We start from the raw sequence: 21,653 nt of genomic DNA, 5'->3' as shown, positions 1-21,653 counted from the left end.
CACCTGTGTCCACCAGTCCTTCTAATGCTATGCCATTTATATAGATGGTGAGCATAGGTCGGTCAGCTGTCACAGCTGCTGTCCAGTATATTCCTGGGTTTTTCTGCTTTGAGTCCGAACATGGGTGACGGTCACCAGGTTGCTTATTAGGAGTCTGTATCAATAAACCTGATGCTACTACTTCCCCTGGTTGAGAAGTCACACATTGTCTCCCTGTGTTAGTGACTGGGATATTATCTACACATTCCCCAGTTTCCCACATCAGTGTATGAATGAACACTGTCTTGTAAGTACTCTCAGGAGGTGAAATGGTCAAGGCTACTGTGCCTGGAGGCAAGGGATCCATAGGTTGGAGAGGAACAGATTTCACCTCTCCAGGGGGTATCTCAATTGTCCCAGCTGCATACAACTCTATCCTCCCTAATTGTAGTCCCTTTCTCCCATCATGTTGCTTCCTGCCTGACTGATTGTGTAATCCCTTTCTCCCCTCAGATGGCTTCCTGGCTGATTGGTCATGTCTGGGTATTGGACTTGGAGGCACTCTCTGGGTGTGGCATCGGCTGCCATCATGCCCCAAGTGTTTTTTGCTTGGGGCCCTGGAGCTGGGCCCCTCATCCCGTTTCCCTGAATCAGTCTACACTCTGAGGCCCAATGGAGTCCTCTGTTGCATTTTGGACATGGGGTTTTGGGTCTTGTTCTCCCAGCCTGTCTTCTCACTCTGTCTCTGTGCCAACATTGAGCTTTCAAATGGCCTACTTTACCGCATTGAAAGCATTGACGAGCCTCTCGGGAAACCCCTTGCCAAAAGGGATCCTGTCTCCCCATGTTGGGATCTTGGGAAGTCTGCACCATAGCCTGGCTATAAAAGGTATTTGTGCCCATTGCGGCACAGCGTCTTATGATCTCCTCTAAAGGAGCATCCTTACGTAGTCCTAGTATAATCCTTCTACAAACCTCATTGGCATTGTCTCTAGCAAGTTGCCTCACCAAAGTGTCTGTTACTTCATTTTCACCATTAGCCTGAATGACAGCTGTCTGCAAACGTGCCACAAAATCAGCAAAAGGTTCATTTGGTCCCTGTACAATTTTTGTGTAGGTCTCACCCTTGTAGTTTTTACTGGGGAGAGAAGCCCATGCTTTGATAGCAGCAGCAGAAATTTGCTCAAATGCTGTTATGGAGTAATTAATCTGTACCGAAGCGTCTGCTTAAGAACCTATACCTATTAATAGGTCATAGGTGATGGAAGTATTAGCTGCACTTTGACTATTTTGTTGGGCTTGAATTCTACAGAGCTCAGTAAATTCAGAAAACCACAACAAATTTTGTCCAGGTTCTAAGCACACTTTTGCAATGACTTTCCAGTCACTAGGGGTTAAGGTTTCATAAGCCAAATTGTGTATTAACATCTTAACATAATCTGATGTAGCCCCAAAGACAGTGCAAGATTTTTTCAGGTTTTTAAGGACATCCATATTAAAAGGAGCATATCTTCTACTCTCTTGACCTGCAGAATTATGCTGTTGAATCACGGGAAAAATTTGAAGTTTGAAATCATTATCTACTTCTTTTCCATTTTCAATTGCTTCAATAAGCCCTCTTTCTAATCTAGTTACAGGAGTGGGCAGTTGTTGGGGGGGGGGGGCGCTGATGATGTCACCGCCCCTCCCACTCCTCCTCCTCCCTCCATCCCTGAAGGTGGAGTGGATGTGGGCTGATCAATAATCTGCTCTCTAGGTGGGGTTGAAATTTCTTCCGGACAATCAGAGTCTACACACTCAGATTCCTCATTCAAATCCCCTTGCCCTCTGGCAATGTCCTGAGTTTGCCTATCTTCTATCTTTTGTTCCTCACGCTTCCTTCTCTGTGCCTTTTTAGAACTCTTCCTTCTTCTAAACTCTTCTCGATAGCTTAAGTCTAATAGAATCAAGTTGTAGAGATAAAATACCTCTGGGAAAATTTGACAATTCCCATTTTTTGAGTAAAATTCTTTCATTTCAAGTCCCACTAGCTTCCATTTATCTATACGTAGTTTTTCTTCATTTAAGAACCAAGGGGACGTGCGAATCAATGAGTGTAAGAGATTATTCATTTGTGGGATGGGAACAAGTAAACTTTTCTCATCAATTATCTTAATTATATCCTCTATAGCATTGCTAGATGAGGCAGGGGCTGGGGTTGGAGCAGGGTCAGCTGAGGCCCAGGATTTACCTAACATCTGCCCCTTCTCAGTTACTAGAGATTGCTGATTTAGTCCTTAACAAGGTAAGTTCCTTATTTCTATTAGAATACTCACCTAATCTCCTGGTCACAGGAGGACTTTGGTGGAAGTAGGGTGCCAGCCCCACATTGGGCGCCAAATGCTGGAACTCTGTCTTTCCAGAAATCAGCAGGAGTCAGGATCACTAAATGTCTTTATTCTAGATCTTTACCGTCACCTCCAATGCCAGGTCAGGAGTGCAAGTGAGCGTGAGTTCCACCACCCAAGTTTCTCTTACTCCTCCCACACAAGTCACTTCCCTCTCTTTGTCCCACCAATCAAGTCAGCACAGAACAGCCAGGGAGGGTCAACCTTAAACAAGTTAATAGGGAACCGTCCAATTGGCAATTAGTCTCACGTGCTTCATCATCCAAGTGCATTGCTCAGTTCTAGCCCTTTACTGAAGCTGACCAGGATGCAGCTCAGTTTAAGACTGAGCCTGTTTTCCCCAAGGACCAATGGGATATACAGAGAATCATATCATTTCCTCTGAAGTATTAGGGGGAAATGTTTTTAATTTTTTTTCTTGATATATCTTTCAAGGAAATTTCCAACTTTAATAAATTCTAAAATAAATGGGGTGTGTTTTCTGTAAGCTTGTCATAATGAACAAGAATTTATTAAGTTCCTAGTATATGGATGCAAGGTGATAGGCTATGGTGATTTGGTGAGATAAAATAAACAATAGATACCAAGCCATTTATTAAGGGAAGTACTATTAGATGAAAGGAATAAGAAAAAGACTTTATTGTAGAAGGTGACATTTGAATTAAGTCTTGAAGGAATTTTGAAGGAATTCCAAGAGGAAGAGGTGAGGAAGGGAAGGCTAGGGAAAATAGATGGAGAATAGAAACAGTGTTTAAGAAATAGTAAAAAGGCAGAATAACTGCATTGTAGAGCTCACGAATGGGAGTAGTATGTAATGGCTAGACTTCTAAATTGGGGCTAGGTTTTGAGAAAACTTGAATGTCAAACAGAGGAGTTTGTATTTCATTATATTGGTGGTCAGCAACCAACAGGGGAGTGATTTTGTGAGATTCACACTGTAGGAATTTTGGCTGCTTTATGAAATGGGAAGACAAGGTGTGAAGACCACTTAAAATGCTATATTATTAGTCCAAGTGAGAAATGATGGGAATCAGCACTAAAGTAATGATCATGTGGTTGGAGAAGAAGATGATGGTTTGAGAGATGTTGTAGAGATAGAAATGATAAGAAGTGAAAACTAATTAGAACTATTGGCTGAAGAATGTTAGATAAAATCACAGTTGCAAACTTTAGTAATGAGAAAAATGCTGAGGTCTTCATTAATAATGTGGAAGAAGAGTTCTGGGAGAGAGTAGATAATAAGGATCAATTCTGCACATGTTGTATTTGAGATGCCTACAGGATATCCAGTTTGAAATATCTAATAGGAAGTTAGTGACATACGTTTGGCGTTTAGGAGAGAAGCTAGGACCAAAATATAGATTATTTCCATCAAATTAAATAAGCCAATGAACAAGCATTTGTTAAGTACTGACTATATGCCAGGCACTATGCAAATTGCTAAGACTATCCAGTCTTCTGCTTTTGTGTTATATTCTCCCATTTCCTCTTTCAGGTATACTTTTTCTTTGTAATTTTTCAACTTTCAATTTTTAAAAAGTTTTTCTCCATTTACATTGTTATAATAATTACATGTGTCTTCTTGGCTGTGCTTACTTTTATTTTGTGTCTCTATTCATCATATTCATAATTTCTTAATTCATAGCAATATTCTATTACATTCATATGCCATGCATGCATTTATATCCCATATAACCATTTCCCAGTTTATAAATATATTATTCCTAGGTTTTTGGTTTTTTTTTTTTTTACTGCCACAAAAGATGCTGCTCTATTTTGATGTATATGAGAACTTTGTTCTTACCAATGACTTGTTCTGGTCTATGTGACCAGTAGTAGAATCTCTTAGTCACAGAATAGAGACTTTTTTACTTACTTAATTTGAATAATTTATCTAAGGATTATAAATCTCCCAGAAGAATACAAGTCAAAAAAAATTGAACACTGTAATGCAAAAAATATTAGGAATCTTTCTAGAACTTCTCAATATAGGAAATATAATGCTGATTGAAAGAATTCATATATCACCTCCTCCTCAAAAAAGCCCAAGGTTGCAATCTCCAAGAAAGAAGCAAATTTAATAATTTAATTCAGAAACAAGCTCTTCAAGTGACCAAAATAAAGGTCAAATACAAAGGAAAGGAAATTTGAATAACAGAAGACTTGTCTTTACCCACAATAACATGCATAAGGGAATGTTAATAATGTGTTCCAAAAGGGCAATGGAGCTTAGGCTGAAGTCTAAGGTGGGCTTCCAAGCAAACCAGAACTTAACTAAAAATGAAAAACAATAGACATTCAGTAATAAAGAGGCATTTGAACCATTCTTAAAAAAGAAAACAGATCTGAATAGAATAATTGTTTTTAAAAGTCCCTCAGACAACAGAAATGCAGATGGGTGAATGAGTACAGCAGCCAAGGATAGTGAGGACAGAGTGACAGCAAAAGGACTTGTGAGATACTTCTTTCTAAAAGTATTCAAGGAGATAGTTGTGGAAGGAGTGGAGAGGCAAGCCTGGGGCACTATATACACAGAACTTTCTAATACCCTGCCTACAGTTAATAATTGGGATTGGGGGGTTGGAGTGGGAAACTACATTACAAAACAGGAGTGTGTATGAAGGGGGTGAAGTGAAATGAGGAGAATAAAATATGTGATGTTCCTTGGTCAAGTCAAGAGCTAACAATGAAGAGAAGGTGACTCCTGTGGTCTCTGAGAAGAGTCTGTAGGGAAATAGTTGAAGAGAAAGGAAGAAGGTTTGAAGAGAGTTCGAGAAAAAAGAGGTTTTGGTAGTAGGAGGGAGTTCCACTGATGAATGCTTCTAAGGATGAAGAGAGATTTTGTGAGAAGAGAGGATAACTTGTGATAGGTATTTCTGGGGGAATTTGATGTTTGAAAAGACCACTTGTCCAACCTTGAGGGTGGGGAACTCCTGGGGGCAACTGGCAACTAGAGAGGGCATGAACCCAGAGAAGAAATTTTGAGGCAAATGGGAAAAGAAGGTATCCAGGGAGAGGGCATAGATCATTAATGATCTGCATAATCATGGACATGAAAGTAGGGAGGGTCCTACCATGGGGCAGTATCCTCCTTGTCACCTACAAGAATTGGCATTGTTCTGGGAATAAGAAACAGTAAAAAGGGAGGATCCATTGGGCAAGATCTACAAGGAAGTAACAGAAACCACATAGAGGGAAGATGCCCAAGTGGAGACCAGGGAAGTTTTTTTTTTCCATGAGTAATACAGAGAATAGAAAGGTACTAGATAATTAGAATAGACATAAATCAGAGAATTAAGAGTTCAAACGGAAAGAGAGGATGAATAATGTTTCTTCTTTATTTTAATTGTTTGCATTTTATTGTTCTCTTTATACAGTTTCTCCTTTCCTTATAATAATTGTTTGCATTTTAAGAATGGCATTTTTAAGTTTCCTATCTCTTTTGAGTCAGTTTCCCTTATGAAATTTTCACTCACAGAAGTCTATATTTCTTTTCAGTGAACTCTTTGAATTCTCCTCTCTCCAATTCCATGATGAATGTCAAAAAATGTCCAGCCTCCTTCTCTATTTTGAATTCAAAGATGTGGTAGTCTCTTTCCCTCAAGGTTTCCACAGTTTTTGCTTTTGCAGCCACTTCTTTTTTGTTGATAAAAATTAAGGGCACTGTTCATCTACATAAAAAAACAAAAAACCTTTGTATCTTTACAATGTATGTTGAATCATTGGAGAATTATATTATTTAGAATAGAAAACTTCCTGGAAAAAAAATTGTTAAGGATGCCATTTCATATGGTAGTTAACTCTGTCTTCAACTATAGACAAACATTAAGTTAGTTGTACTGAAGAATTTAATGCAGTTCAATTTTATAAACATTTACTAAGTGTTATATGCAAAGCACAGTATTAAGTACTAGGGAAAAGACAAAATTGGTGGGGGCAAGGGGCAGTTCTACTAGAGTCAAATGCTTCAAAGAATGTGGAATGGGAAAAGTCATTACATTTAGCAATTAAGAGAACACTGGTAACTTGGAAATGTACTTTTGCTTGAGAGATGAGATGGAAAGGCAGTTTGTAGAGAGGTTAGAAGAAAATGAGAAAAGAAGAGATAATATGGAGGATTTGTTCAAGGAGTCTGGTTGAGAAAGGCAAGAGAGCTAGCAGAGATGGCAGGATCTAATGAGGAATCTTCTTGAAACAAGAGACCCCAGATTGAGTTTCAAGAAAGCAGAAACCTGGAGGTTCTGGGAAAATGGCAGAATAAGTCAGAAAATTCCAGGCTCTCCAGATTTCCCCCAGAAACAAAATGGAATTGTGCCTCAGGGCAAACATAGACCAGTGAAAGACTTAGGGCAGAGCAGGGTCTCCTGGGACAACAGAGGGGACCTGAGGAGTTTAACCCTGTGAAGTGTAAACACCTCCAAGCTGGCTCCTCAGAAACAGCAAGAGGGAAACCCAAGCTGGGTTTGAAAGTAGCCTCAGCCACAGCCACAGGAACTTTCACTTCTGGCACAGGACTGAGGGAACCCCTGCTGATTAGGAGCCCCAGGCCCAGCTGTGCTGCAGAGACTGGGCCCTGGGTGAAAAGAGAAGGAGCCAGCACACCCAGTGAGGGCAGAGGCACGGGGGCAGGGCCCCTTGCTGCCAGCCCTTGGAGGAGGGGAGCCCTTGGTGTGGGGTTCCAGGTCAGAGGGGACAGCTGAAGGGAAGCTGGGAGCACCACCTCCCCACCCCATAATTAGAGGTGCTCACATTATAAATTCTCTTAAAACAAAAAGTAGGCAAAGGAGAACAAATCCAACCTCAGAAAGTTACTATGGGAATAGGGAAGACCAGGATTCCTAGGTCAGAGGAGGACACTGAAGTTAAAAAAAAAAAACAAACAAAAAAAACAACCCACAAACCTCTCCTACCCCGAAGAGCTGTTTGCTTAGAAAAAATTTATAGAACTCAAAAAAAGATTTTTAAAATCAAATGAGAGAGATCATGAGAAAACTTTAAAGTTTTCAATAAATAAATCAAGAAAAATGAGATTATGAAAACAAAGTCAACCAACTAGAAAAAGAGGAGTCAAGTCTTATAGAAAAAAAAAAGATACTCTGAAAATTAGGGGAAGCCAATGTAACTATGGAAGAGACCAAGAAATAACAAAACAAAATATAAAGTATGAAAAAATGGAAGATAATGTAAAACATCTTATAAGAAAAACAACAGATCTGGAGACCAGATCAAGAAGAGAAAACACAAAAATAATTGGATTATCAGAAAACTGTGACCAAAAAAAGAACCTTGGCCCAATAATATAAGAAATAATCAAAGAAAATGGTCCGGAAGTGACAGAACAAGGGGGGGAAGTAGAAATAGAAAAAATCCAACAGTCACCACTTCAAAAAGTTCCTGCAGGAAAACACACACACACACAAAAACATTATTGCTAAATTTTAAAAGCCCCAGATCAAAGAGAAAGTTTTACAAGAAACAAATAAAAATAACTCCCAACAATTCAAATATGCTGGACCCACAGTTATAATTCTACAAGATTTATCCGCAGCTACAATAAAAAAACTCCAGATCCTGAAACGTTATATATTGACAATCAAAAGAAGTAAACCTGTAGTCAAAAATATCATGTCCAATAAAACTAAGGATAATATTGAATGGAAAAAAAATGGACATTCACTGAATACTTACATTTTCAGGATTTTGTCTTAATCAAACCTGAAGTCAATAGAAAATTTAGCACATAAAAACCAACATCAAAGGATAATTTCAAGGGACCAAACAAGGACAAACTCTTTGATTTATACATGGAAATATGTGCCATATAATTTAAGATTGACATCAGCAATTGACATCAAAATAAAGATCGGGGCAGAGCTGTGTATAATCTGACTCTAAAAAGCAAAACTGTCTAGGAAAAGGAAAAAAAAAATAGAAATTATGTTATACAAATGAGCTGCATAGAAAGACCTGATGCAGAGGCTTTAGATTGGGGGGAGGTCTGATAATTCTGAAAACCAACACACATTAGGAATTGGTTAAATACATATATCTATATTCCATGAAGGGTTTAGCACCCTGCAAAATGTATAAAGAAATAAATCTGGGAGGGAACAGGATAAGGTGGGGTAGAGGGAGGTGTATTATACTTATGTTAGTGGAACAATGCATGTAGATTAATGGGAATGGGATAAAGAGGGAGGGAAAAGATTGGGGGAAAAGATAAGGGAGGGATCCTTGGATTGGAGGAGGTTAAGTAATAGAAGGCAAGTTATGGAAGAACTAAAGTAGAAGATTTAGCAGAGACAGGAAATAAGAGCTATATAAAAGCACAATAACAAGGATCAGGAGTAGAATTTATTAGAGAAAAAAATAGGCAATGTAATCAAAAAGTTAAACAAAGATTCAATCAAAAGAGTAATCTATTATATGTCAGCTACATTAACACTGCTTTAGATGTATGTCTATGTATGTGTAAATGTGTAGGTATGTATGTGTATATCTGCATGTAGGTCAACGTATATATATAGATATATGTATGGGTGTTGATATGAATGTGAATATATATGTATGTATAAATGTAGCTGTGCTTAACTGTAAACTGCTTGGGGAGATGGGAGGGATGAAAGGGGAAAAAAGTAAAGAAGTGCACGATGGAGAATAACGTTTGAGGAAGCAAAGAAAAGATAGACAATCAAGAATATAATGACTTCTATTATTTCATGTGCTTTCATGAAATGGAAATTTATTGTTACATTAATTTGAAACCTTCTGGTGTTCTACTGAACATACGACAATATTGGTTGCTTTTTTTTTTCCTCTTTTCCTATTTTGTTTTTTCCTCACTTTGTATTTAGTTTTAAATAAACATTTTTTTAAAAGAAAGCAAAAAAGGAGTCATTTTGTAGTGAGATATTGAAGATTCGAAATGGGAAATGATAGCAGGTAGAGTGTCCTAGAGAAAAGGGCAGGACATGAGATCAAAGGTACATGAAGAAATTGTCCTCAGAAAGGAAAGGGACAGCTTCAATCTGCAGTTAGAGTAAAGCAGAATACAATGGAAGATAATATCAGTGGATTATATGTTAAAAAGAAAGAGCTCACAGCAAATAAACTTATTTTCTTAGTGAAGTATAAGGCAGAGTGTGAAACTGAGAAGGTGAAGGGAGGGGGTGGCATGAGAGGCTTAAGGAAAGAAAACATGATTTAGAACAGCTTGTGTGGTAAATGAAATAGGAAAAACATTGCCTAGTTACAGAGAAAGTCAATTTGAAATTAGGTGGCCTAAATTGTAGTGGGCCCCATCATCATGATTGTGTGACTTCTTCCAGTTCCATTCAATGACGTGTGTAAGAGCAAAAGGAGTAGATGGCAGGAGTAATTCACATTTGCAGTTTGATAATAGGATGAGAAAGTAAGGGATTCAAGAGTGGAGAACAGTGTTGGGTTGATATGGTTCACAAAGAAGTAGGTCAAACTCAAAAAGGGAAGGGAGTAAAATAGGAATGGTAATCTGAGAAAATGCAAGATGGAAAAATTGAAGGTCATAACAAGGGCAAAGATTAAGTTAAAGAGGAATAATTCATAGGGAGAAGTGGAACGAGATTTTTATCAGTTCTTGATTAAGGAAATGGAACACTTGTAGTTGATAATCACTCTTTCATATGCTTTCATGCTTCCTCATCTTCTTTCCATCTTCTGAATGAGTGTTTCTCAAAATTCTTATTTTTCTTCTTTTCCCACTTCTTTTCTTACTTCTCCAATTTCAGTTATGGCCTCTAACCAGATGACCAAAATTTATATCTCTTTTGAAAGCTCCAGATCCACATTTCCAACTCTCTATAGGACATCTCTGAGATAGATAGAACTCTACTTCAACCCCAATATGTGCAAACCCAAGTTTATCTTTCCCTCAAAGCCTGCTTCTGAGGGTTAACTTGACACTTCCTCTTCTCTCACTTTTCATGTTCTCCCAGTTACCAGGCTACCTCATCAGTCTTATTCAGGGCCATCACTATGGTGCACAGGGCCCTTCATTTTATAAAACCTCTATATAAACAATTTGATTAAAAATATATTACAAAATTCTAGGGTCTATGTAAAGTGTACTGATTATTGATGAAAATTTAGAATGGCTTACAACATTCACCTAAATAATTGTCAAAATTAGTATTATGATTGTGGCCCACATGATCAATGGAATTATAGTTCCAAGGAGGTTGTAAGACCACAGACAATTTTAAAGAGTGGATTCCCCCCTCCTTGCTATTTGCTACACTATTCTTAAGATACTCCATGAAAACAATATACACCAGAAAAACTCATCTCCTAGGTTTCTATAAATCACTTATCATGTCACAAATATCTATTGATTTATTTTTGGGAACTTTTTTCGATACCATATAATTATTGATACCCAAAAGTTAAACTTTGTCGAACTCTAGCATGCTTCTCTAAAATGCACATTCCAGTGAAAATTGAAAATGCTACCCTTTTTGCAACAGTGTGCATCAAAAAAATTAAATACAGTGGAAAAATACTTTGTCTCATAGAGTTTTATTTTACTACATTTTGCCTTTCTAGAAAGCTTTGATGAGGATATTCATTTTTATGAAATAGGTAATTTTAAAGATAATTTTCTTATGTTTTGTGTAAACTTCAAATTCTTATTTTAATTGTTTAAATTGTTTATTTGTTTTGTTGGCAATGCAAATAAACCAGAGAATGAAATATTTAAACTGCCTTTATATTTGATAATACCCTGTTCTTTTGAAAATTCAGATGAAACTATTTTTCTCAAAATTAAAATAAGCACTTTGCAATAAGACTATAAAATACATTCAACTAATCATTTAAGAAAAATGTAAACAAATGGAACTTACATTTCAATTTTTGAATCAAATATAATATTTTCCTTTTTTAACAGCATTTTATATTAACTAATATTTACAGATTAATGTTCTCAAACTGCAATATAATATATGACATCCCAATATTACAAGCCATACCCCATGCCTGGTATTCAGTCCCTTCTTTATTTATCCTTCTTGGACACTTAAGTATCATTGGAAGCCCAGCTCAAGTGCCACCCCATCAAGAATCCTTTCCCAATTCTCCAAGTCACTGTGTATTTATGTTATACATAGCATCTATTTACTATGTCTATGTTGCTTTTCCCAAGTAGAAAAGTAAGTGAATTGAGGATACTTTTATATTAAGATCTTCAGCACCAAGTATAATCCTGGACTTATAGAAGGCTGTATGTCAAGCTGTGTGTCAAATGTAGGACTTCAAATCCAGGCCCTTCTGGCTCCAAAGCAAGGTATCTATTCTCTGTGTCACATTGCCTCTCATACATTTCCAGCTTTTTATATGGCTTCCTGGGGCGAGGGAGAGTTATTTCATTCTAAAATTCATTCTATAAAAATATATATATAATTATTAGTCACACTACAAAAATAAAGATGCAATCCCTGCCCTCATATAGCTTATAATGAACATAAACATGAACAAAACAATTCAGTGAAGGGTGGGTTTTGGCAAGTGCAAGACTGAAATATCTTGAGCTCAAGAAAAATTCTCTCTCTTTGGTTTGGAGTTTTGGATCTCTTATTTTTGTTTTTTACAAACTTTAGATGAGGAGGGAAGAAATGCATTCCAGATAGATTGCACAAATGCATTCGGTCAAGAAACAGGGTTTGGAGAATTTTTTCTTACCTCACTTGAATATGATTGTATAAAACTAATTATACAAACAACTGTAATATTAGCAATGAACAAATTCAAATAAAGTTTAGAATGAAATAACTCTCCCTCGCCCCAGGAAGCCATATAAAAAGCTGGAAATGTATGAGAGGCAATGTGACACAGAGAATAGATACCTTGCTTTGGAGCCAGAAGGACCTGGATTTGAAGTCCTACATTTGACACACAGCTTGACATACAGGCTGTGACCTTAGATTTTATGGGCTAGGTAACTCTTCATCTCTAAATTGTAGAGAAGATGCAAGTCAACACTGGTAGAGGCCCTATTCTAAAAGTGTCTACTCTGATTATTAAAAAAGAATGTTAACTGATTTAAATCTATTACTGTTTCTTGTCTTGTACATCTTCCACTTAAGTAGCTACAAAACCCCACATTCTTGGCCAAATTAACTGAATAATGAATTACAAAGATACTTGTTACTTAAAAGTCTAGCCTGTCTTCCTGCAAAGAATTTTTTAAAAATAAAGCATATTTAATCACACTGTTCTCATTAAAATAATATTTTCATGAAAACATTTTTATAGCATTGGTAAATTTTAAAAATAAATTTGAGTTGTTTATTTTACCTTTACTTTTTCAGGGTCTTACTTTAGTGTATGTTTCATACTACATATTCCTATCATAGCACATGCATATAATTTTTACAAAACATACATCCAAATTATAATTTATGAAAATTGAGTGGAACTTTATATTTTAATTGTTAATAACAAAATTTTAAGTCAGTATAAAGAGTTATGGAGAGTCAGTTTTGGTTAGAGCAGACTTATCTTCAATATTTGCTAGCTGTGTGAACATGGACAAGTCTTAAACTGTCATTACTCTACGGCAGTATCCTCCAATCTATTCTGGTAGTTGTATCCCATTGGTTCAAAAAATGCAGATTATACTCATTACTTCTAGTTCTCCCTTTCAAAGCAACAAAGATTGGAAAAAAATTAATCATACTTTTCAAAATCCATGTAGCTTCTCATTTCATTTGAAGTCTTCAAAAGCTTAACACTTAATCCTATTTACAGAGTGGTATAGTAGATGGAGTTCCAGTTTTGGAATCAGGAAAACCTAGGTTCCTGTTCTTTCTTTGACACATACTAGGCTCTGGGTAAGTCACTTAACATCTTAGTATCCCAGCAACTCTCTAAGACTGTAAGTTGAAGAGCAGGTGCTAACTTGTATTGGTAAAGGGAGTTTCCTCATTGCAGGTTTCTGATGCCAGTGAAATCACAAGTTCAGTACCTCTTTCCATAAAAGGATATCTGTGATTTGTAAATTGCTTCTTATTTGTACTCTAGTGAGAAAATATGTTATCCAATTTTTATTACTATAGAATATAAAGTATTTTACATGAATTTGTAAACATTTTCATTTTATGCACTGAAGAAAAGCAGCAGAAAGGTATAGCAGATAGAAAATTGGTCTTGGAGTCTGGAAAGCCTGAGCTTAAGTTCTGAGAAAGTCATTTTAACTCTCTTGGTGCTGGTATCCCTGGTAACTCAGAAACTAAGTTGCAGACCAATTTAGAGAATTTCTGCAGAGGAAGTTCCCTATACCAAATCATTTCATTCAACATTTTGTAGTACTTTTAAATAACCTTACAGTATATTCTATTAAATCTGTTTAAATTTGTTAGATCAGTTGGAACTCAGGATAATGAATACCTTAGTGATTGATCTTTGAGTGCTTTAAAATAAGATAGTTATTTTTTCATAAATCATGAATAATCTTGAAGCTATAATTAATTTTAAAGTTCCATAATACAAAGAAGAGCTTTATGGATAGTTTTCCATTTGGTTTTCTTAGTAACACACTTTTCAATAATTTAATTACATTAGAAAATGAAGTCTATTTCTAAGAAGTTTTCATAGTAAATTATTGGAATAGTAGAGTCAAGTCCTTCATTTAAAAATCTCCTATAAATTAATCATTTCTCTTTTTAAAATTTCTCATGTTTATAATCTCATTCAAATTAGAAATTGAGAAAGCATTTCTAGAGCTAATATGCTACTATCATACTGAGAGACACAGATGCTAGGTAAACTAATAACAATTTTGACTATTTATTCTCAGATTTAGTAAAACATTTCCCCATCTGTTTTACATTCCTAGTTACTTCTGCTGCAATATTCAATGATTATGCCCTATAAATATGATTCTGAGAAATGAAAAAATAAAATCAATATGAAAGAAGGCATACAAAGGACATGCCTAGGGGGTTCGTGTGATATATTGGTCCAGGGGCTCAGGTGGACTAATTTGCAGCCTTGTGTATCCTCTAGAGCTTTGAGCTTGCCCTGCCCTATTGATAGCTAAAGATAAAAGGAAGGGGGAAGGGTGTGAGAGTGAAGCAAAAAGAACCAATGCATTTTAGAAATGTTATTACTATAATCTAGGGGGGGAAAACTTAATGTGTTTTCTATTTTAAACATATATATTTCTATCTCTTGGTGACTTTATTTTCTTCTATGTACAAAACTACGTGTATTCCCAGATTATTTGTGGTATGTGTAAATCATCTTGAAAAACTCACAATCTTTAGGCAAGTCAAAATGAAGCTCTAGTAGGTGTAAAACTGGAGTGGGAGGACAGTATGTTCAAGAGAGATTGGAATAGTTCTGAGTAACCGCCAAATAAATTGAAAAATATTTTTATGTAGAACTTAATTGTTCAAACACTCAACACATGTTGTATAGAAGAGCAAAAAATGCTTGATGTTTAGCACTTCTGATGATTTTCTTTCTTTAAAAGTTCTACTTTTATATTTATTTTATCTTTTCTAATTCAATAAAAGCATATATCTGGGTCACCTTTAAGGTGAAAGAGGGAGCAGCTAACAGAGGCAGAATATTGAAAACTGTGATACACCTATCATAACTTTAAAATTCCTCAGTTGTTCAATAAAATGAATAAAAATCCATATGTTTCCTCTGGAATTTTTCATTGGGGTCAATGGCTTTTCAGTTTTATTCCATGCTGAATCATTAACAATTTCATGAGAACTGCTGCTTTTCCCCAGCGGATTGTTTCATAACTGATAGGGATTTCCCCCCCACACACACACCTCTCTTCTCATAGTTAAGTATTGAGAATTCTGCTCAAACACTGCAATATTTCTCTTTGGTTGGATTTTGCTATTCAGATGTAAAGATGTAGGAAAAGCTACTTAGAATCTTTTCACTCATCGTTGTTGTTGTTGTTGTTTTTAATGATGATTTAATGAATACACATGAAATGTTTCACTTAAATGATCTTTTCCCATAGTCCTTCAGAAAATGAAAAAAAAAATTGTTATGGCATCCACTAATCAAACCTGAAAATAGCTACTCACAGATATAGTAAGTTCAGAACAAATTTCTTCATAATTATAGAATTACTACTTAATGATTTTTGTTTTAAAGAAAAACAATTTATTAATAAATAGTATTTTAAAACTAACAAAGACACTAACCATCATCCATCCTTAACTTTCTTTGCATTTTACAGATATTAAAAAAAAAAAAAACGAATTCCAGAGATACTAAGTAGAAGATAGGATTTTTGTCTTTATGCCTTATTTGGTTGTGCTTCCAAAATAAAAGGTATAAGGAAAATAAATGACCTATGGATTTAGGTATGTAAGCCTAGAACTCTGTAATGTAAAAAAGAGAGTCAGCCTGGTGTGGCAGATAGAAAGCTGATTTTGAAACCCAGGAAGTTCTGAGTTCAAATCTCTGACATATACTCACTGAATATGACTTTAAACAAAACAATTCTCCTCTCTGTGCTGGATAAATGATATTCTGGAAGTTTCAGATGTTTCCATCTTCATATGGAAGGAGTTTCTTCCTCTAAGGGCTTTATGCCAACAAAATCACAGGTCCAATATCTCTCACTAACTCCTTAGTTTATAATAAAGTTAGGTCAAATAATGCTTTGAGAAGCCCATTGTAATCTTATTTTCTTGTTTCCCATCTTTCACCAAAGCAGAAGTAAATCCATTTAATAAAATGCCATTCCATGACAGTACAGGGAATTAAATTCCTTGCTATCGTGAGATCTTAGATTTAAACAGTGGTTAAAACTGTAATATTATTTTCATTAGAAACTGAAAATGTTACTAGTAATAGAGTCTAACCAAATGAAGATAAAATGGCTTTGTAATTAAATGGATATGAAGTAATTCTACTCACAAATATTACTTTTGTCAATAGGGATATAAGAAAAATTAGATCTTTGAACTGATGTGAATATTTGTATTCAAGATCTTAAATAATGGCCAGAATTCAAACATTATCTCAGCTGAAGAAATACTATCCTCCTTAAGGGTATCAGTGTTTATACAGACATATTTTCTTATATAGTTGTTATTCTTTAAGGCTGGAATAATTACTAAATATTAAGGTTTCTAATGGGTTTTTTTTTTTGTTCGTCTAGAATAGTATAGTATAAAACTACTATACTGCAATAGTTCTTTCGATTTAGCAAAGCTCTTGAGTTCATAGTTTATTTAGTTTTCTTAACTATAAGAAAGTTCTCCTTAGGCACTAGTTTAATCTTATATATTTTAATTTAGTAAAATAAATGCATGTGTACCATACCTTCCCCTAAGTACACATATTCAAACACTGAGGAATGTGCCTTATATTATATAGACTATTCCTATAATTAAGGCTTTCCCCTCCATTCTGTTTAGCAAATTAAAACTGGGTGTGCTACCTTTTCAATTCAACTTCTCTCTCCTTAGCAGTCTACCTAAATGTCACTTCCTTAAGCTTGCTGTCCCTAGAAGCAACAAAAGACAGGGGTCATGTAAATCACCCTCTCCTTCAGATTACCCATCACACCAATGACACAAAGATTTCCAACAGAAGTGCCTCAGTGCTTTATCCTCATTGATATTCGATCTGTGGAGAGTCTGTTTGTCTAAGCTTCTCAAAGATCAATAAAAAGAATCCTTCTCTTTGTTTTTTAAAAATTTTTCTTCTGTCAAAACTGTTCTCCTCTATGATAACAGCCCCAAACTAGAAAAGTTCAGGACCTAAATCATATAAATATAGGTTACAATATTCCTGTAAAGAGCACCTTGAAATGTTGAATACTTTTATCACTTTTTCATCAATATTTTTCAAAGGATGTGCCTTCATCTCATATTCCTTCTGTAGTGACTCTAAGGAAAGTAATCAGTAGGAAATTAGTTTTCTATGTAGCTACAATGAGATTACTTTTTAGTAATATAAGTCCAATTATTTTCCTCTAGCTGTTCGCCTAGCTCACCATGCCACCAAAAAAAAAAAAAAAAAAAAAAAAAAATCCTTTGGGAGAACTGCAGTTACCTGAGAAACAACCTGTATAATTTACTGGTGCTATGGGATTTGAATAACATACACTTTTTTTCTTTATTCCTTTCTTGGTACAGGAGGAGGAGAATTCTTAGCATGTGACTGACAATTTGTCAAGAAATCTGGGAGCATCTATTTAGAACTACTTCTGCTAAAGAGTTCTTTCAGCCTATAGAAAAGGAAACCAGCTGCAGTTAGCTTCCCAGGTCCTAAATATAGTAACACAAAAGAATCACTGTTCCAAATCAGCCTGTGCAAAGAGAGTACAATTTCTCCCCTTTAGGGTGCACAGAAAGGATAACCATGTCACCTCCCTCTACCCTGGCTGTGACAGTCAAGTCTGATTATCCCACTGTCTCCATTTCCCTTGTTCACTTAGTGATAGTGATGCAGTGAAGATACTTCGTGTGGCAATAGCACTCAGCCAAGAGGCCAGAAACTATAGATGTGGGAATGTGGATGTGTATTTTGGAAGGGAAAAAGGCATTATGATGAAATGACTCACTGTATTTTTCTTGCTAGAGTTTCTCATAAGAAATCCCCAAACCCTTTCAGTCTCAGACTTTGACCTGCTGCTACACATAGTACATTTCATAGGGAGCCCTTTCATAATGTCTTTTAGTTTTTCTTTCAGTATATTTTCATTCTTTAATACCATGCAGAACTTAAATGAAAATTGTATTACTATCAGTTGTACTTTGACATGATTTTATCTCCTTTTCACACATGTTTATTCTTTCCTATTTTCTGTGCAAAGTATAAAAACCTGAACCTTTGACATTATGATTGTGCTCTAGCTGATTTGCTTTGAGAGCTTTATATACTATTTCATTGTTACTCTTTCCTTGTTAAGTTTTTATAAATAACCATCAAATGCTTTGTGTACATGTTTGAAATCATAGGTACAGTATCAACATTGTTGTTTGCATTGTTGGGCACATTTATTGTCTACTCTTCTAGAGTATCAATCTATAGTTTCCACCACTGTATTCTAAATAGTACCAGAAACCCAGAAGTTTTAATTCTTACAGAACCTCTAGTGAAAACATAAAGTTATATGTAGAACTTTCTCACATACATATTATGATCATTCTTGCTACTTTCTGCTGTCTTGAAACATCTATGATGTCAGCTATATAGATATCCTCTCCACTGACAGACCAAGCCCAATCCATTTTTCAAAAGTTTTTGTCATTTAAATTAATCACCTGATAACTAGCTTTCTGGCAGTGATTTAGTAGGCACTTGTAAAAGCTGACAGGAATACACTTTTTTTTTAACAACAAAAAAAATTGGAAATAAAATATGTGCTCAACAAAACTGACTGCTGCATAGTTATAATGTCCAAGCCTAGCCCCAAAGAAAAGGTATGAGAAGGTACTTCACTCCTTCTTTGCATTTGTAGGAAATATGAATGTGGAATGCTACATGTTGACTTTTATGATGTGTTGAGTAGTTTTTACTTTTTTTTAAACTTCTGTATTATATGGGATGGCTCTCTGGGAAGAAGGCATACATTGGAAAATGTAAGTCACATACACATGAGCTATCAATATGGATTTATATTTTAATCACGATCTGATTCTTGTATCACAAACATGCAAAAGCCATCCCAGCTACATATGAACTGCTAGATATCATACTTCTTTCATATAACCTTCAAGAACCCAAGATTTCATAAGGCGTCCAAGTAGAACTTTAGTGGAAATTCACTGCAGAAGTTCCAAAATGCTTAGAAGTCATACAATTCTTAAGTCCCTTGTGGTCCCTTCAGAAGGAAATCATACACTAAAAGAGTATTTAGTGCAATTGTTATCTGTGAATGTCTTCATTTTTTGAGGATGTTTGTTTTCATTACCTTTGTGTTTGGGAATTGAGGCATAAAGAGTTGTCAGAGTTTTGCAAATTTATCACATATCTCTATAGTTCTAAAGACTTATTTCTGCCAAATTCTTTTCTTAGTGTCATCTGAGGCAAAGAATTACTGGGACATCTCCTGACAAGTAGTCTTGAAAACCAAGTCAACACTTATTCTAACATAGACTGGTATTAACACTCATTTAGTACTAAAAGGTTGTTTTTCCAGCTGGATCTAGACTTGTGTAATTTCATCAGCATAAGAGAGCACCCCATTCCCTCAACCAATGTGCATCAACAGTTGTTCTGCAATTTATAATATTAAAGAGTTGCCTGTTATACTTAAGAGGTTAATTAATTTGCCAAAGCAATATGAATCAGTAAGACTTGAACTCAGATCTTCCTCACTCAAATTAGTTCTGTCCTCCTGTTTTTCTTCTTCCAGATGATCAAAGTGAAACTGAAAGAAAAAATATGTGACTTAAGCAACAAAACTACAGTACAGAGGAATATATTAACCCTGCTCTATTACTTAATGCTAATTAGGACAATAAAGAAAATTCCTATAAGTAAAAACCTTGCATATCTGGTTCAAACTATTTACATTTCACTCATCAAACTGTATGACAGAATAACAGAATTTGAGAGTTGGAAGGGATCACAGGACCATCTATCCAACCTACACACTAAAAGACTACACACTGTAATATACCCAACAAATGGCCATCTGTTGGAAGAACTCCAAGGAGGACAAAATCCCAGCTCTGGATAGCCCATTCTACTTTTGGATGCTTTCATTGTGAGGAAGGTGATCCTTACACCTAGCCCTACCTGGCTTCTTGACAGCTTCTACCTCTGCTCTTGCTTCTGTTTTCTGGGGCCAGTAGAACTTGCCTAATCCCTTAACCATGTGATAGCCCTTCAGTTGAAGGCAGATCTCATTTCTCCTCTGAGACATGGGTTTTCTTATGGGTAAATACGTCTAATTCTATCAACTAATCCTCTTACACCAGAGGCTTAACTCACCATCCTGTTTGCCCTCTCCTGGACACTGTCCCTCTTTTCAGTGTCATTCATAAAACAAGGTGGCTAGCACATGTTAGTTTTCTGATACCATGAGGAACTTAAATGAAAATTATATTACTATTAGACTTGAATGTGGTTTTCTCTCTCACACACACATATATTTTCTACTATTTTCAGGTATAAAACCCTGAACCTCTAACATTTTGATTTTGTTCTAGATGATATATTTTCTGGACTATCTACTGTTTCACTGTTATTCTTTCCTTGTTAGGTTTTTATAAATAACCATCAAATGCTCTATGTACACGTTTGAAACTTCAGGTGCAGTATAGTGTTGTTTGGTATTAAGTTAGGCATGTTTATTAGTGGAGGCCATTACATTTAGTCTACAATTTCTGCCACAGTAGATCAAGCACTGGGCCTGGAATCAGGGAGACCTCAGTTCAAAGCTGGCCTCAGAATCCTGGGCAGGTCACTTAACCTCTTCTTACCTCAGTTTCTTCAAGTGTAAATTGAGGATCATAAGAGAGACTACCTCCTAGGGTCATTGTGAGAATTTAAACAAAATATTTGTAAAGTGCTTATAGGAGATGCTTCCTCCTACCTAATATCCAAGAGACTTGGTGAACGTTGTTTTGAACATAGCATTTCCATTTAACCTCCTGTGCTCCTCCCTTTTGCAATACATAGCACATCAACTCTGAAAAATTTTAATGGTATAATCCTGCATCATCCTTTCAGTAACAACTAATCTAATCTAATAATAGGAAGCAACTAATTTCAAAATTAGCATAGCAAGTCGCCACTTAAAGAACCTAGTGGTTCTTATTTCCCAGAATATACAACCCATAGAACCTAGGAGAAGAAGTGGATGGATGACCTGATTTAGGTCTTCAAAGGCTATCTCCTCTGCTTAGCTCAAAAGAGAGAGACTTGTGAGTGACTCAGTCAGTGGAAGGCATCAAAATAAACAGAAGAGGAATTTGGTTCTATGAGTCCAGTAAGCCTCTGAGTTTCTTTTATAAACTGTCAAGAAACAAGAATCAGTAGTTTATTATGGACTACATGCAGAATCATCTGGGTTCTTTCAATGAATGAACAGGCTGGACTTTGAATTCTCTTAGGATTGACCATCCATCCCTTATCCCTCATCTGAACCACACTCCAATGCAAAGTCTCACCACTGTGGCTTCATCACAACATTATCAATATAGTGATGAACCAACAGTAACCTAAGAAAGCAGGACCCATTTCAGTTCTCTACCTCCCAAATGATGGTTATATGAAAAATTCAGGCAACTTGAAGGATAGGGAGATATGTGACAT

At 35.8% G+C, this 21,653-nt stretch overlaps 1 long non-coding RNA gene across 1 annotated transcript in view; it reads left to right on the top strand.

Annotated features, from left to right (window-relative positions):
- LOC141555180 (uncharacterized) overlaps positions 1 to 19,825 on the top strand; it is a 204,516-nt gene extending 184,691 nt beyond the window's left edge. Inside the window, exon 3 of the long non-coding RNA XR_012486087.1 lies at positions 19,747 to 19,825. This is a non-coding gene — a long non-coding RNA (uncharacterized LOC141555180). The remainder of the gene's footprint in view (positions 1 to 19,746) is intronic.
- The last annotated feature ends 1,828 nt before the right edge of the window (positions 19,826 to 21,653 follow it).

Source organism: Sminthopsis crassicaudata, chromosome 2, assembly GCF_048593235.1.
Source record: "Sminthopsis crassicaudata isolate SCR6 chromosome 2, ASM4859323v1, whole genome shotgun sequence".
In the NCBI taxonomy this organism is placed as follows: Eukaryota; Metazoa; Chordata; class Mammalia; order Dasyuromorphia; family Dasyuridae; genus Sminthopsis; species Sminthopsis crassicaudata.
Note: the sequence above shows the minus strand (reverse complement) of the source record. Positions and strands in the feature narration are given on the sequence as shown.